This window comes from Natator depressus, chromosome 1 (genome assembly GCF_965152275.1).
Source record: "Natator depressus isolate rNatDep1 chromosome 1, rNatDep2.hap1, whole genome shotgun sequence".
Classification (NCBI taxonomy): Eukaryota; Metazoa; Chordata; order Testudines; family Cheloniidae; genus Natator; species Natator depressus.
In genome coordinates, this window is record NC_134234.1 from 335,652,056 (window position 1) to 335,670,944 (window position 18,889).

An 18,889-nucleotide genomic window follows, 5' to 3' on the forward strand; every position below is an offset into this window, starting at 1 on the left:
TTTCCACTCAGTCAGCATACCAAGGATCTCCAGAGCTAAAAGCATGAACTAAAGCTTGAGCTAAAGAGCCAACAGGGTTACAACAACACATATCCTCTGTGGATTGGTACAGACAGGGACCTGTAACACACACGCCCCAGTGGGTTACAATAGCAGCTAGGGACCCCAATCAGGGTTCCTCTGCTCTAGGCATTGGACAAACACATAGAAAAAAGATAGTCCCCACCCTGAAGCACTTAGAATTTAAATATACCTGGTTTCCTGCAATGGGCTAGACAGAAAGGGTTAGAAAACCACTCTTCAGACCTGGGACTCTGGGACAGGTGGGACTCTGATTCAGTGCTTCTGTGAGTGTTCCTGGTGGAAGCGTGACTTGAAGCTTTATAGTGTAGTTTCAGAGCTCCAGGGACATGTAGTTGGTAAGCTTTTGGGGCCTGGCTAGGCCCCTGGACTCCATGGTGGCAGCAAGCACTGGCAAAGGTGCACATTGGTCTATTTTAACAACAGTCTGGAGCCATATTCCTTGGGCTCATCCTCAGCTTGGACACTATGCTCCTTAGTGTAGTCATTTAAAGCTTAACCCATGGACCGGAGGTGGGCAAACTATGACCCGTGGGCCACATCTGGCCCGCGGGACAGTCCTGCCCAGCCCTTGAGCTCCTGGCCAGAGAGGCTAGCCCCTGGCCCCTCCTCTGCTGTTCCCCCTCCCCCACAGCAATGCCACCACACGGGCAGGGTGGCTGGCTCCAGCTGGGCGGCAGGGCTGTGAGTTCCTGCTGCTCTGAGCTGCATGGTAAGGCGGCAGCAGGGGTGGGGGTGGTGGTCCTGGGGGGCAGTCAGAGGACAGGGAGCGGGGGCGGTTGGATGGGGCAGAGGTTCTGGGGGGGAAGTGGTCAGGGGACAGGGAGCAGGGGGGTTGGATAGGCATGTGAGTCCTGGGAGGCCTGTCAGGGAGCAGGGGTGTGGATAGGGGTCAGGATCGGGGCAGTCAGGGGACGGGGAACAGGGTGAGTTTGATAGGGGGTGGGGTCCCAGGGGGCCTGTTGGGGTGTGTGTGTGGATAGGGGTCGGGGGGGGTAGTCAGGGGACGGGGAATGGGGAGGTTGGATAGGGGGTGGTGCCCCAGGGGGGCGGTTAGGGGCAGGGGTCCCGGGAGGGGGTGGTGAGGGACAAAGAGTGTGGGGGGGTTGGATGTCTCGGGGGTTTTGAGCGGGGCAGTCAGGGGGCAGGAAGTGGGAAGGGGCAGATAGGGGCTAGGGGCCAGGCTGTTTGGGGAGGCACAGCCTTCCCTACCCGGCCCTCCATACAGTTTTGGACCCCGATGTGGCCCTTGGGCCAAAAAGTTTGCCCACCCCGGCCATAGACGATTTAAGTCAATGGAAAAACTCCAACTGACTTCAACTGTCTTTTGAACAAGTCCTTTCACACTGGTAAAGTGTGTTTTCATGCAATATCTGATATTAAAATAAGAGTATGGGCAAACAGATAGCCCTTCCTACAGATACAGGCAAAATTCCTCCCAGCTTTCTGTTCTGATCTCTTATTAGCTTCTTGCGTGCTCACACATAAAGATATTGCTAAAGGCAGATTGAGAATCATACTGCTGGTGCTTCAAAGTCTGGCTTTAGAAATCCTCCCTGGTCCCTGTGTCGTAAGACCAGAGTCAGGGTTTGTAAATCAAACTTTTTGGGGGGTGAGGGCAGGTAGGAGGAGGATTATTCAGGATTTATTGTCATAGCTGGTAAAACTGTTTTTGAATTTGTAAACATGTTGCAGAACTGAAAACTCTTTTGCCAGATTTGTAAGATGTGTAAGCCTTACAAACTGAGAGCTCAGTTGGATGTTAATATTTTTAAACCAAGTCAGCCTAAATTTTTATAATATTCGACATGTAACAGAATGTTGGCCGGTACACACAGTCCAGCTCATCTATTACCGGGACTATAGCCCCTTTAAGACCAGGGGTTATGGGGAGTTGTAGTCTTGTCCAGGCAGGGTACGTGATGGAGAAGGGTCAGCTGGCTAATCATCATGTGACTTCCTGCTGGAGACCATATAGACCAATGCTCCAGGCTCACTTGTGGGAAGCTGAAGGTTGAGGTAAAATCCTAAGGAAAGTCCTTCCATGGGGCTCTGTCAGGAGAGGGGTGGTATCTGGCATAGGCGCCGACTCTGGAAAAAAACTGTGCTCAGCACCCACCAGCCACCTGCTGATCAGCTGTTTCATGGGCCCTGCTGACCAGCTCCTCCCCCTACCCCTCAGCGCCTCCCGCCCACCACCGATCAGCTGTTTGGTGGTGGGCGGGAGGCGCTGGGGCAGGGGGCAGAGTGAAGGCGGGGTGAGGCAGAGCCTTGGGGAGGGGGTGGAACAGGCGCAGGAAGAGGCAGGGCAGAGGTGAGGCCTTGGGGGAAGGGATGGAGTGGGGGCGAGGGCCTCAGGGCAGAGCGGGGGTGAAGCATCCCCAGGAAAGCTGAAAGTCGGCTCCTGTGGTATCTGGAAAAGGCAAACTAAAGGAACTCTGCTTGGGAGAGGCTGGAAAGGCCTCCACTAGTTGTAAAGAGTGGTCGTTGTTACTCCTGTTGTGGATCAAAGTTAATAAAAAGGAGAAAAGGGACAAAAACTGGACCTTATCAGATGCTTTGTTTTAACTCCCTGGATCCTGTACCTCCACAGGGCCTGACCAAAACCCCTCTGTAGTCAAATGAAAGAGTCTGTTTGACTTCCAATAGGCTTTGGATAAGATCCTTAAAGTAATCAAAACTAGAAAAGTACATACTAGGGGCTTGTCTTCACTACCGGGGTAAGTCGAACTAAGTTACGGGAATAGGATTTGTAGTCCCAGTAGTGCGATACAGTACAGAGGCGATGGATAGGTGACATCTTGATCCCAGTGCTGGCCATGGCAAAACACCCATTGCTTTTAATGGGACAAGGAGTTAGCCAAATCTGGTGAAACAGTGCTGATCAGTGGGAACAGATCTGCGGCCATTTCTTTAAATTCTCATTGCATTCAGAGGAAGGAAAGAATTTCTGGCTCCTGTAGGGTGTAACTCAACCGAAGATGAAAGATGCTACATTTTACAGTTGCCAATTATAATCTGAGTAATCTGCCTTGGACCAAAATGCCTAAGAAAACTTGTGTTTTCTCTTTGCAAGATAGAGGATTTGACCACACTGAGACACAATGGTTAGTGGAAAGAGAAAGAGAGAGTAAGAGAGCACTTTGTGTTTATGCTTATCTGAGTTCAGGAATTCATTGATTGTATACCTGGAATTTAGTGATCATTTCAATATAATAATCAAAACAGGGATCCCCTATGTCAGTCCATATAACTGAATGTGTTTATCACACAGTCAAAATTAAAAATTGTGTGCCGTTAATTAATGCAATGACAAAGCACGTTCATACTATAAGGGGTTAAATCCAGTAATTAGCTATGCAAATTATTCCATGTAGGAGTAGCATTTGCACAAGTTCCTTAACATATGGTGATAGCAAGTGCGAATATGGTTGTCGAAGTGGATTTTCATTGTGTTATCTAATATGATTAGCTTAATGAAAGTGATTGTCAGTGAAGAATGTCCATGGAACAGCTCTGGTGGCACTTACAAATGCATTAGGAAATGATTTCTTCTTCTCCTTTCAATAGTCACAGGCTAGTACTGTGACAGAGATTGTTAATATCTGTACCAATCAGTGCAATTTATAGATGTACCCATATTAAGAATAAGTCATTCTACTAGATCATATTGCTACATATATTTATAATAAAAATATTCTTTTGGCAGAAATATTCTAAAGGAATATACTCTAGCTGCCAGAATGAAAATACAATTAAAAACAACACATTGCCAAATACAGCTCTGTCATTGATCATGGGGGGGGGGGAAGGACGGGGGAGTTGTGGAATGTTAGAACACCTTGCTATTGTTGTTTTGTACATTCATTCCCTCCGCCCCCACCATAGCTGGCCGCTGGGTATTTTTACTCTCTTTGCAGTAGCCAGTCAAGCAACTCAGCCTGTGCAATGACAACTTGATAAGAAAAATGATGTGTTCAGAGATGTAAATAGTTTGAGCGCACACAACTATTTCCTTAGATTTAGGGAGGTTGCATAACAGTAGAAAATCAATTCACAAAACGCCACCTCTTAGGCAAAAATTTAAAGAAAGAGGGGGTGGGTGGAAAGGAGAAAAAGGGAATTTATCTTTCCAGGACAAGTATCCAGATAGCCTGCACGTTTCACATTTTCACAGCATGTTCCAAAATCACAAATGCAAGATTAAACCTGACAGAGCCAAATAGATTTTAATTGCTCTTAGCATTAACATAGAGTTCAGCTGTGGCTTTTGCCACAGCCCCAAACAAGGGCAATGTGTAATAACTGCACTGCCCCAGAAGCAGACCAGGGACCAGATTGTGATTCATAGAGGGTTCTGGCTCCCCACTAACTCTGCAAGAGGGGAAGTAACCTGTGCCAGCATTTTACCTACTTCAGATTACTTCTCTTGGTGCTCAGCTGTACTGTTGGTACGTTGTGGAGAGGGGCAAAGTCAAGGCTGCCCCTGCTCCCACCCCACATGGTCAGCAGGAGAAGCAGCTCTGCAGAAGCTGCTCTCCTCCATGCACTATGATCCACACTATGATAGTATATGCAGAGGGAAATAAGGCAGCATAAAGAGCCTCCCACACTCCTTTGTACAGGAGTATGATGGGGTGGACTAGGCCCTCAAGCCCCATTCTGGAGTCCTCTTGGCCTTGCCACACCCTGCCCCAGAAAAGGGCAGTGGAGAGAGTCCTCCAAGTGGCCTAGAGTGATGGCGTGGGATGCAGCCTATCAGAGAGGGGCTGCACAGAGCAGGCGATCTGGGCCCAACAGGCCCATATAAAAGGAGCTGCAGTGCAGAGCAGAGAGAAGTTCCTTGCTAGAGCTGGAGGAGTGTGGATGGTGTGCCTGGCAGGCTGAGGGACCTCCAGGGCCTTGGACAGAGCAGTGCTGGCAGAGACCAGGGTGAATGTGAAGGAGCTCTGGGCTGGCTGCTGGGACTCAACCAGGACAAACCCCCGAAGTAAGGGTGAAGAATGAGCTGAGGCTGCAGGGAAGTGGCCCAGGGAACCATAGCAGCAACACAGCTTAGTTAAAGGGACTGGATGGATGGCTGCTACCTTTACGGTCCCTGGAGTGGGACCTAGAGTAGAGGGCGGGTGCAGGTACCTCCCACCAGCCACTGAAAAAGTGTCCTAGACTTTGATATATCCCAGAAGGAGAACAGAACTGAAGAGCTGGGGCCAGAAAGGCCCAAAGAGGTGAAGAGTCTTTAGGGAGGAAGCCCTGGGTGATGTGGCCCCACACCAGGTCCAGGACAGCTTGACGAGCAGGGACAATTCAAGAAGAGCCCAGAAGGGGCTGAGAGAGAGGCCCACTGAGGGGTATGTGGATAGGCCCCTCCTGTTGGACTGTTTACCTGAAAGGGATTTTTATTTCACATGCAGACTGTGTGTGACTCAGCCAGAGGGGTGATTCACCAAAGACCCACCCCAAACTGAGAGTGCAGGCACACAGGGGGGCACTCATGAGAGATGAGTGGGACCCCGTTACAAGGCGCATAGCCAAGCTCACGGTCTGGGCCTTAGTACTTTCAAGGCACTTTACAAACATTAATAAGACCTTAGTGGTACCCTTTGTCCCCATGATGGGGAAACTAAGGCAAATTTTGATGTGTTGACTGATTTTTGTCAAGTGTCCATGCGAATATCTTAGGAAATTGGGATTAAGTCACTTAAACTTCGATCTGGCATGCTTGATAGGTGGCACATCGCAACCCAAGCATGTTACCCTGGGGTTCTGTGATACAGATTTGCTGCTTGTGGGTTTCCAGGTGGGAGTTTAAAGTGTCTGTTGAGACCTATAAAGCCTTATACACCTTAGGACCTGCCTTCCTGAAAGACCGTCTCTTGCCCTGTGTGATACTGCTGCAGTTGAGATCACCAGCGGTACCTGAGTTGGAGATCCTCTTAGTTTAATGGAGAGGAAGCTGCTGACATTGCATTGACCACATTTGCTCAGGTTTGAATCTATCTCTTGCTCCTCTTTTGGGCCATGTGCCCAAGTCCATCTTGTCACACAGCTCTTTTGGTTGAGGAAGAGAGCTAGTGATGGCTAGGGGAGGGGTTGTTTTTTGTTGTTTGTCTCTCTTCCGCTGGGTCATGATTGCCTATTAAAAAGTTACATTTCTTATTGTGAAGAATATGGAACGTTTAGAATTATTTTTATGATCCATGTGTGCTGCAGTTCACCCACTCACTTTGTATTGCTAGGCACTGGGTGGATTGATTTCTCCTACGGGAGTGGGAAAGGCGGCATAGCCAAGTGTCAAGTATACTGTCCAAGGTGAAACCAGATACTTTGACAAAAACTGGCTGGAATCAAACCAGATTTATGGAAGGCCCAGAAGAGACAATGGATGAGCCAGTGATTGGAACACTAATGCTTAATGACTGAGTAGCAAAGCACATGTGAATGCAGTATAACTGGAGAATAAAGGAACGAGGTGTCAGTGTTACGAACTAGGCACGTGGGCACATCTTCTTTCATGTGGCTATTGTATTCTAGTTGTCTAATAAACACTGCCTAGTTTTGGAAAGGTTGTCCTATGTCACTGCAAATGCTGCACCCTGAAGGGTGAAAAGTCCCCAGTTACCTGGGGTTCTTTCAAACCAAAGCTCTTGGTAACTTTTACTCCGTGCGAGGTGGTGTCAGGAAATAAATCAGGGGAGACACGGCCGTCCGATGGATGGCTGGCACAAACAGGACAACACAAGAGTGCTTTCACTTAAAGCTAAACTTTACTTAGTCTCAAGCACTTATACACAGGTTCGCAAGAGGTTAGTAAAACACCCCCAAATCTTGATAATTACCAAAGCTGAGCATGGCTCTCAAGTGGCACAGTGGCAGCCCGTCTGCCGCTGGGAAACACAAGATGCATCCAGAGGGAGAGTCCAATCCTGAAGAGTCCCCCTACCTCAAACTTTTCCCCCTTATTTATACATGAGTAATAGAATGACATGTCCCTTAAAGAAAACTTGTTAAACAAGCAGTTCCAATGGGCAAGCAAGAGGCTCCTTCTGATTATCGATTAACCAGGTGTGGGTTTATCCAGAGTTTGCAGCCTTGAGGCCCCAGTAGACATTCCTGGGGCACATCCTGCTCGCTCTTCTAAGATGCATGTATCAGCAACTTCAACACAATTCTTATCAGGAAGGATGCGGGATCAAGCTGCCCTTTCTGTGGCACCCAAAACTCCCCTTCCCCTCCTGTCTTGGTCAAACTAAGCCTGCTGACTTGCCTAATTTTAGTAATAAGCCATAGTGGTTTCAGGCACTTTACTGGTTTGCCAAAGTCTCCCCATACATCAACAGGGGTATGAACAAGTTGGACCCATGGGGAGAAATGGATTGCTGGAGCCCCCAGTCACAGCAATGTGATGGCCACATGGGATGCCCTTGTGAAAAGCTAAACTCAAGAGCCCGGAGAAATCTAAGGGGTTTTCCAAAGAGCCTGTGGACACAGCACAGAGCTGGTAAATCCATGACACTTATAAATGGCAAATCCAGCATCTTTTTAGAGTATTTGTCAGTGGCCCCTAGAGCCTGGAATAGATCTTCCTGCAATAAATAATAGGCCCCACACTGCAGGCTCCCAACCTGAGGAAATGACTGGAAGCAAGCAGCAAGGAGCCATGTTAGGAGTGCCTGCCAGGCTGGAGAGGGTTCCTTGTGGGACGAGGTGGGACCAACTCCAATCACGTGTCCCAACCTGGCCCCACTGCAAACGCTCCTTCCTTCACAGTACAGCAACTCCTACTAGTGTCTTCATGGCCCTGGCCATTGGCTAGTTCCCAGGAGACACTAATTTCCAAAAGGCTAAAGAGCCTGGCATCTCGGAGTTCACCTTTCCTGTTCCACTCCCTGAAATGAAGTTGTGATAAACCAGTGCACCACGTTAATCTCATTCCCATTTTGCCTCATCACAGACCATTATTCCAGAGTTAGAGTAATCTTTAAACCATGCCTTCTGCAGGGGATGAAGGCCAAGGAGGCTGAAATGCTACTCTAAACTCAGATTGACCTGTTTGTGTTTGCCACAAGAATAAAGACAGCAAACCTTATTGAGACCATGTGTAAAGTAGCTTTCTTTCTACTTTTGTGCATACCACATGGAATAGTTGAATACAAACCACAAAACAACCATGGGAAATGGAGCCTTGCAGCCAAAATAAGGAAAGTGTTTGCCAAAGAGGATAAGATTCTCCTGCAGAGAACAGTTATGTTAATTTTATCCAGCAAAACAAAAATGCAGACGTGTTTTAACTGTTTCATTACATTATTAGTAGTCAATATTTATAGTATGGTAGAATAAAAGGAGCTCACTCAGATTGGGACCTTGCGCAGGGTGCTGTACAAACACAGAAAAAAGAAAAGCACTGATGTAGGGGCTTTGCATTTGATATCCCCTTAAAAGGCTCTTCCAAAGGTGACATATCTGGTACCTGGGGTGCAGTAATCCCATCTATAGGTTTCCTCAAAATATCAAGGGCTTGTCTACATGGTCAGTTAGTGCACAGGAAACCGGGATGCAAAGCTACAGTGCTCTAGCCTGCCACATAGTAACTGGTTGTGTGGACCCGGGTATTGTGCACTAAAAGTTGCTCAGCTTAGTGCATGGCAGACTGGAGCTCTGTACATTCACACTCCAGCATCCGGAGCACTGTGTAGACAAGCCCAAAGCACACAGCATGGGATTTTCAAAAATGCTCAGTGTTGACCCAAATCTCCCATTGTTGGCCTAACTCTATATACTGTGGGAAATCCTACAAATGCAGTTTAATAGGAAGGCACTCCCAAAGTACAGAGAACAAGATTTTACCAGCTTTGCATGAGGGTCATGTCAAAACTTTCTTTCAGTATGCCATCAGATGTGGCAGTCTGCAGTTCACCTGCTGCCCTTTTAAAGCTACCTGTTTTGTAAAATGAGGTAGTGATTAGCAATGCAGAGTAGTTAACCCAAGTGGTCCTTCTGGCCCTACTATCTGGTTCTTGGCTATGATTCTCTAATAAATAAAATATTACATCAGATCACCTAGGATTCCATAGCTGTCACTGCCCTGAACCCCGTCCCCCCAGTCACATGGAAATTCATATTGGTAGGAAAGGGAATACTCAGCTTTACCTCCTCCCAAAGCACGGCTGAGCACAAGCAGGATTTTAGTTTTTAGCTGTATAGGGCTTCTGACATGTTGAGCAGATCTGACTCCATCCAGCAGATGCCAGTGGCTCATACACAAGCCAGGTCATTACAGTACATTTGAATTAAGGCACACGCCTTTGAAAACAAAACATGAAACTTTAGGTTTAGCGTTTCAAAGCTGCCTTGAGGAGTTATAAGCCTTGGTTTGTTTTTATTCAAGGAAGTAAAAAGAATACAAACCTACTAATTTGCTGTATTTCAAATTTTGCTCGGGGGACCAGATCATCGTGATATTAAGCATAGGTTAAGTAAAACATCTTAAAAGACACCTTATTAAAGCTAGATACTTAAGGAACAGTTTATATATTTAGGTGCATTTATTTAAACAAATATGTCTGAAGTTAGTTCTAAAGTATTTCTCAGCTAGCCTGAGTTGCCACCACTCTTTTTAGCATGCCGGCTTAAGTGGAGCTAGCATCTACCTGAGTTGGGAATTCACACCTCCCAGCTGCAGCATAGACATGGCCCCAAAGAAGAGTGACGCTTTGGGTAAGCAAACACTGAAAACTGTTTTCATGAGAGGGGGCTAAGCAGCCTGCAAGGCCCAGTTTGAGCCTCTGCAGAATGGAGACCCGATGGCGCTGGCAACTCAAATATAGGTGTTCTTTTTACAAAGTACAGACAAACTAAAAGACCTCCAAATATATTCTAGAATTAATGGCATTCAAGACAGATTTTAGCAGCACTGCAGGAACACCACGGAAGACGGTGTGAAAATTAACAGATGCACATTGCACGCCTACACAACAAGGGTGAAATTCTGTACTGGCTAATGATAAATTTGCAAGAGGCAGGGTGAGACGGTGCATGTGAAATTGTTTGAACAAAATGAGCAGCATGTTCTAAAAAAGTTCCTATGACCCCATAGGGGTTTCTACATCTTTGAAAAATGAAAGGTACTGATCAGATCAGCATGGCTCCATTGACTTCAGAATTATGCCATTTTACACCAACTAAGAATCTGGCCCTTATCTTTCACCATCAAAGAATAATATTTATCTGAGTTTGTGCTATCTTCCAAGCGCATCTCAGGCATGAGTTTCTCTTTTCAGCAATGTGATTGCGTTTAACCCTATTTATATCTCAGTTATTGCTTTTGTTCTTGAGCAGCCTCACAAAATTGAGACGAATGGTTCCTATTGCTAGACTGAGAGGTAAAAATCTTACTAAGCTGAACATGAAGATAAAAACTTTTCTAAGAATAAAGGAAACCTTGGATACAATTACAAAACGATAGTGAAGCAAATTGTATTCTTACATGATTTGGTGCAATTCTTGTTGTCTTCAGTGAAAGTTACATCCACCTATATGACAGCACGAGATAGGGATAATCAAATTTGATGTATAATTTTTCTTCAAGGATCAGATAAAATGAAAGCATGCAGTTTAGCCAAAGGCAGTCATTTGCCAAGGAATTTGGTTGTACAGACAAATACTACATTGGCAATGTTGGTGAGTGATGACCTATGCTAATAGGTCTTTCCTACCTCTAATTTTTAATAGTTTCTATGTATAAAAGCCATAATCTGCACCTTTTTCAGGTGTCGTTGTGGTGGCTCCATACACCCACACTTCAGATATTTCGCTGTTAGCTCACCCCCAAAACCAATTTGCATTAACTAATGGACATAAAATCGAGAGGGATTGGCCAAGTTCCAAAGTGAAAGATTGTATAACTGTATCTAATATGAGTAAATTCCATAGAAACCTCTATCTGTGACCGTCCAGGAAAGCAGTTTTTTAAAGTTTGTATCTATTTGGAATTTTCTGCAATCTCCAAGCCATAAGAGATCCAGCCAGGACACATAAACACCTCACATGCTTCTTATAGCCTGCATGTAAATAGATTCAAGATATGCTAAAGGCTAGATATACAAAGGGATTTAGGTGCCCATGTCCAAAATGTATATCCTCCAAACCCGCTCTCTGCTGCCCATAACACTCTAGGTACCTAAATTTCTAGGCATGTGCACAGTTGCTTAAATCCCAGTGGGATCCTCAAACTAGGCATTGCCCCACCTATCTCATCTGCAGGGCATGCTCTGAGCACACCTACCAGATCAGGCCTCGCACAAAACAATGACAACGGAGGAGGTGCACTCCCTGTGTAACAGTGGTTAGAGCAGGTGATATACCCAGGGTCATGTCCCTGATCCACATCAAGCAGACAGGGGATTTGAACCCAGGTTGTTTTCCATGGCTGGGATAAGTGCTCTTAAACACTGTGCTGAAGGCTCTTCATTCTTGGTTGGGTTTTTTTTTTTTTTTGGACGGAAAGGGTTTACTTAGGCACCTAACTCCTGGAGAGTGTTCACAGCTGTGAATCCCAGGCAGAGGATGGTGCCTCCTGTGACGGGATCCCCGGGGTGCAGCCTGGGACTGTGGGACCACTGTGCCCCCGAACTCTCTTCGGCCTGGGCTGTCTTTCACAGTGCCTTGCTAGTGACCAGCCGCAAACCCCTCCAGGTGCTGTTATCACTCAGCACAACCACATGTGGAGCCCCACACCCAGCTAGATTGCATGAATGCTCCTGGATCCACTCATGAATCACACACAGAAAGGCACCAGAGCCAAATCACCCCAGCTCCCAGCACTGTAACTCAGGAGTATATCATCTTGCACTGCTCAAGACGAGCAGTGCAAATTTATTAATTGGGTCACCACTTCGTCAGTGGAAAGTGGATATACACCAGCCTTTGCAAACCTGAGCAGATTCCCAAACACTTCAGGCAAACTCACTAGTAAAGATAAACAGTTAAACAAATTTATTGACTACAAAAGATAGATATTAAGTGATAGGCAAAAAGTCAGAGTTAGTTACCAAAATAAAATAAAATATAAACACACAGTCTAAACTTTCAACCCTAATAGACTGGGCAACATCTAGATTAAGCAGTTTTTCTCACCCCATTGGATATTGCAGTCCTTAATATATAGGTTTGTCCCTTAAACCTGGGCCAATCTCCTCTGTTGGAGTCTTGTCTTCTTCTGAGTGTCTTTGTTGCTTGCAGCATGGGTGGGGGCAGGAGAAAGGTGAAGCATGGGCCTGCTCTGTTCTGTTTTATACCCTCAGTCCCATTTGCTTGGGGAACACACAAGTCCAAGTATGTCTGGTGGGCATTACTGAGTCTCCAGGCAAGGTTGAGCAATTCCCCTGGTGTGGCCTCATGCAGGTGAGTCATTGAATTGTAGCTCCCTTGCTGGACAATGGCTGTTGATAGGTTGTTTGACACCCCTCCCGGGTATTGGTTAATTTCCTTGCTGTTGCCTCTAAGGAGCTAATACCTGGCTGATTCCCCAATTTAAAGCATGTTTTAGTGACAACCATACAACACAATTCTCATACCTTCACATGCATTCGTGACATACATATATGGATAGAAAAATGACTTTCAGCAGATCACAACCTTTCCCTTGACACCTCACATGGCCTACTTTATATGCAAGATCATAATTATATATAAGTGAGAAACATGGGGGTTACAGGGTTCTCCCCCAAGGTACAGAATGTCACACCTCCATTCATACTGGAGCTGGGGGCTTAACTCCCTTTGACAGACAGGGATTAGACCACACCCCTCTTCTCAGTATTTCCTATTGGCTAGTTTAGCTCCCCACTCAGCTCGCTGGCTTTTGTAGATCCCATTCTCAAGCACCTAATTTCCCCCACGTATGGTACAGGAAGCCTGGGCACCCAACTCAGGGCCGTGGATTGGAGCAGGCTGTTTAAATGTTAGGTGCTGCAATGCTGAGCCTAAGACCCTTTTGTGGATCTAGTCCTAGGTTTTATTGCTGATAATACTTCCGCCCATAGGTACCTGTCCAGCAAAGCACTTAAGCATGTTCCTAAGGGAATAGCCCTGTTCACTTTAATTCACTTGAATTATGCAAATAGTCCTGACTTTAATGCTACTGCTCTTGTGCTTAAGTGCTTTGCTGGACCTGTCTTTGCTTTGGAGCCCAGCATACGACTTCGTGTAGAGCCATCCAATTCTAATACATTTCCATTTAGTGGGGGTACTGCAGGCTTTCTTTAGGTTCCACCCTTACGGGTTGCAGCCTCCCAGTGTCGTTGTTCAAGAGAACTTGAATCTCAAATGTAGTTGACAATGTTGAGTTTCAAACAGAGGAACAGGTTTTGCATCTTTCAATACAAGAGCAACAATCGCTCCCCGGGTCACTCTGAACTGAGCCCTGGTTCTCGCCACTGGCATGCAGGAGAGCCGGGTGAGAGGTTTCAGTCAAATAGTTTGTTCACCAAAAAATGGATATTCAGTCCCCCGAAAGTATTCATTAATTTGACACACATAATTTCAGCCTGGAGAAGGAGGAAGTGGGGTTGCTACTACGCCCAGACAGTGTTAGCCCACCTATTAGGATATTGACCTGGTGTGTGGGAGACCAATGTTCGAATCCACACGCTGGAACAGATTTGAACGGGGCTTTTTTGATCACCAAAAATTCAGTTTGACTGAAACCAACCCCCTGTGATTTTTTTTTTGTTAGAATGGCCACCAAACAAAAAAAAATTCAAGAAAAGGAGGACTTGTGGCACCTTAGAGACTAACAAATTTATTTGAGCATAAGCTTTCGTGAGCTACAGCTCACTTCGTCGGATGTCTGCAGTAGAAAATACAGTGGGGAGATTTATATACACAGAGAACATGAAACAATGGGTGTTACCATACACACTGTAAGGAGAGTGATCACTTAAGGTGAGCTATTACCAGCAGGAGAGCGGGGGGTGGGAGGGGGGCAGAAACCTTTTATAGTGATAATCAAGGTGGGTCATTTCCAGCAGTTGAGAAGAATGTCTGAGGAACGGTGGGGGGAGGGGGGTGGCACAGGACTCTTTGCCTAATTTATTTCAGATTCAGTTTGGCTTGGCTGTGGATTTTGTTAAAAATAAAAAAAGTTTTGCAAAGCTCAAATTGTCTGTGTTTCCCTCTGGCAGGACTGGGAAGACACAGAATCACAGCTGGAAGTTTGGGGGATGATTTTTGCAGTTTCCTGATGTTTTTGCTTATCATCATAGATCCAGAATTCTACAGCACACAAAGTCCCCCTTGCAAACAGGCCATGATAAGTAAAAAGTATTGTTTTTCTGTGAGGAAATAAGTGAAATTTGCAAGGTGATAGGAGATTTATTTTTCGCTCTCAGTTATGGTTGTGGAGTTCTGCATTCCATAAGAACAGTGGAGAATTTGACAGCTGCTATCTGTGGCCCTTTAAAATTAACTCAGGCTTACAAGAGATACTTCAGATTCAATACTTTCAAATTGTATTATCTTCATCCCCTATCTCCATTCCTTTTACTTCCCGCTGCTTCTATTCATGAGTTATTTCCAACACACTCCCTGCTGCATTTGTTACATGTAATATCGGCAAGAAGCCATTTCCAGAAAGGCATTAACTACTATTAAAAAATGTTTAAAGAGGAAAAGGAGCTCTTAGATTGCTTTAAAATTGTTAATAGAAACCAATTTAACGTGTCTGTCTTTAAAAAGTCCTTTTTGCTCTTGGAACCTTTTCCTTAGAGCATTCGCTACAGCAACTCGCTTTGCCTCCATTCCAAGCAAAGGAGTAGAAAGGTTTTTCTTATCTTCCTCATGGAAACATACATCCTGTGCTTTAATGGAAGCCCAATAATTGTGGCTATTTCAATCTAAAAAGTAAAGCTCCTTCTAATGGGCTACAAGACCAGAATCTGGTAAATCTCACAAGCTGAGCTTATCAACCAAAATAGTTTTCTTAACTAAGAAAGGGAAGTTGCTTGACTATGGCATGTGACTGAGAGGCTACCTGGGAAGTGTAGTCGAGTCCCTTCCAGAAAGCCACCAGCCAGAGAGGCAACTGACTATCACACTGACCAATAGCATCTCGTTGTTTAACTGTACTCTCCCATCGGTTGACTCTTGTCTTAGTCTTAGATTGTAATTCCCTGGGGGCATGGAGCATCTTTTTGTTCTGTTTGTACAGCACCTAGCACAGTGGGGTCCTGGTCCATGACTAGTTCTCTTAGGCTTTCTAGTAATACAATAATAATAGATGTCATGCAACTAAATAAGTAGACTTGCCTTATGTACGACCTCAGACGGTCCGAGCTATTTTATGATCTAGAGCAGTGGTTCCCAAACTTGGGACGCCGCTTGTTCAGGGAAAGACCCTGGCGGGCCGGGCCGGCTTGTTTCCCTGCTGCGTCTGCAGGTTCGGCCGATCACGGCTCCCACTGGCTGCGGTTCGCTGTGCCCGGCCCATGGGGGCTGCGGGAAGCGGCGTGGGCCGAGGGATGTTTACAGCAGGGAAACAAACTGGCCCGGCCCGCCAGGGGCTTTCCCTGAACAAGCTGCATCCCAAGTTTGGGAAACGCTGCTCTATATTAGAGTAGAGCTGAGGGCCCCCAACCAAGAACAGGGCCCCATTTGTGCTAGACACAGTCTCTACCCCCAAACAATGTATCCGTCTTTTCCATGTAGATTATAAAGGATTCCATAGTTTTACAGACTTTAAGGCCAGAAGGGGCCACCTGACTTCCTATCTATCACAAGCCACTAAGCATCACCCACACACCAAGCCAGCTAACCAGAATCAGACTGAAGCCCTCAGGAGACTACGCTGTTCTTTGCCACAGGTAGAGAACAGGAGAGACCAAGGTGCACCAATACAAGAGCCCCCTGCAATGGCAGGGAGTTAATTAAGTGAGATATATCCAGAGGATCCTACCCATATCCCATGTTGCAAAGGAAGGCCAAAAAAAATCCAGCAAAAAACAAAAACAGAAAACAAAAACAACCCAAGGTCCCTGCCAGTCTGACCTGGGGGAAGATTCTTTCTTAACCCTGCATGTGGTGATCAGTTAGACCCTGAACACATGAACAAGACTCAATAGCCAAGCACATGAGAGAATTCTCAATACACTCCAGATCCCTGCCCCACCCCAGCCAGTGTCCAATCTCCAGCCATGGCCATCTCTGATGCTTCAGAGGCAGCAGACAAAAATAGAATACAGGGGGGAATCCTTTTCTGACCCTACTCATGACTGGCTGAAGCACTGAAGATTTTAGGAACATCCAACATGAAGCAGAAGGGATCTCCAGGGCTGCCGAGTTCAGTCCACCACCACCACCAGCAACCCCATCATACAATCCCATTAATAAATTTACGAAGCTCTGTCTTAAAACTACATTAAGTTTGCCTCCACAACTCCTATCAGGAAGCTATTCCAGAACCTCTCTGCTCTGATGGTTAGAAACCTGCTTCTAATTTCCAGCCTAAATTTATCCATGTCCAGTTTATACCCATTTGTTCTGGTGCCAGTATTGTCCCTTAGCTGAAATAGGAGTTCACACAGCCATGATGGAATTGAACCCCTTGATGTATTTATAGAGAGCAATCAGATCTCCCCTTTGCCTTCATATTGCTGGGTGAGTGGGAGGGAAAACAGAGGTATAGAGAGGTGACGTGACTCTCCTAATGTTCCACAGCAGGGCAGTAGTTGAGACAGGAATAGAGCCCAGGAACTTATTGGTCGCTGTAGTTGTCAACAACAACGTCTTCTGTTTTTATAGGTCCCTCAGTCCCCTTGTCTGTTCTGGGGCTGGATATTGGCCTTGGCTACACAAGCATATCTCCCATTGACCAAGGGAGTAGTGTAAGCTTGTGGGGGCAGAATTTGGCCAATGGTTTGTTTTTAAAAGGCCATATGATTTACTCATTTGGTAGCAACCTTTCCAAAGTGTATGTAACCCTTCTGCCAGGTGGAGTCGGCAGCAACAAGGGCCGGGTTCAATATCTAGGGGTTCCTTTTAACAATACAACACAAAACCCACTTAAACCTCTACCACATACCCTGGGAAAACTACATACCACCCCTGGGTGCCTCTAAAAAGAAATACTTCCCCTCTCACAAGCACTGAGTCTGTGTGTAGAAAAGAAAATGCTTAATAAAAGGGGAAAGTAACCTGGCATTAATTTAGCAAAATACATCAAGTTTGATTCAGAAGCATATGACCATGAGGGAAATACCCACCTCAAAATACCTTTGCCTCAGGTTCTCACCTTGCAATAAGTCCAACAAACAAAAGCTTCTTTAATGTGCCACCCCCCCCTCCCTCCATGGCACACCACTCACATTTGTTGTCCTTGGTCAGCAAAGACCCAGAGTTCAGAGGTGCATTCGCATGAGTTCACCTCCTACCATGGGGATGTGGGTGGGAAAGGAAGGTATAGAGCAATGCTTTCAGCTGCCGCTGCCATGCTGTTCACTCTACATCACTGCCCAGTGCCTCAACTGCACTGTTGGCCTCCATCATTGTTCGATCCACCACTGCCCTCTCTAGTGCAACCTCTGGGATTGTTTTGCAGCCCATTACTTAACACAGTGATTTCAGCAGTTAGGAGAAAGCCTTGTTGCTTGCACAGTCTGGGCAGCCTCTTTCACCAGACACTGCCCCACAGCAGATCTAAGGCTTAACACTTAGACCTGTTTATCAGTGATTTCAGCTCTTGTGATCCACAACAAAACACTCTCAATTGAGTCTTAATCAGGACTGTCTTTAGATAATGGAGAGTGGCATCTACGGTCCTAAGGCAGAGCCCACACCACCAGCTACAAACCCCTATCCCCACCCTCTCTCATCTCCACTGGGCTTTGGCACCCGCCCCTACACCCTCTTAGTGAGTTCAGTTGAGGGTGAACCCCTCAATCAGGGCCTGCCAAGCACAGTTCTCCTGGCCTTTATTTACACGAAAAAGGTAACACTTTTTTACCCCACACTCAATAACAAACTGACTTGCAATCCAACACCAGCCAAAGGTGATCATTTGGGCAAAGCAGCTCCATCATGCTGCACACCTAGGCAGAGTGCTAAAAAGTCTGTGCTAAAAAGGTCGGTTCCTGAAATCTTCTCCCCCAGCTCATCACTAGATGTGAGGGGAGAGCTCATTGAGACCCTGCTTACATGTAAAAGATCTAGTTAAATTCCGTGGTCACAGATGATGTTCTACTTTTTAAGATATATTATCTGAATTTAGAAGGACTCAATCAGTCAAAACTTTACCAAACCCCTTTTACCAGAATAAGGTCACTATGGGTGAAAGTCAACCCATGTGCAGAGATGTGGAATAAAACTCAGGTCCACTTAAGCCCTCAAAATAAGCTGTAAATTTTGACAGGGTGGGTAATTAACCACTGGAACAATTTACCAAGGGCTGTGGTGGATTTTCCATCAATGGCAAAATTTGAATCAAGATTATATGGGTTTTTTTCCAGAAGATCTTCTCTAGGAATTATTTTGGGGAAGTTATATGATCTGTGTTATACAGGAGGTCAGACTATATCAGTGGTTCTCAACCTATATATCACTGTGTACTGCATATGTGTTATCTGGGGCTCAGGTTGAGAACCACATATGGCCCCCCCTGAATGAAACCCACAGACCCCTATGCTCAGGGCCTCCTTCCCAGAGACCCCTCCACAGCGTGAGGCCAGGAGCGGAGCCTAGGGTTGCCAACTTTCTATTTGCAGAAAACTGAACACCCTTGCCCTGCCCCCTGCCCTGCCCCTTCTCCAAGGCCATG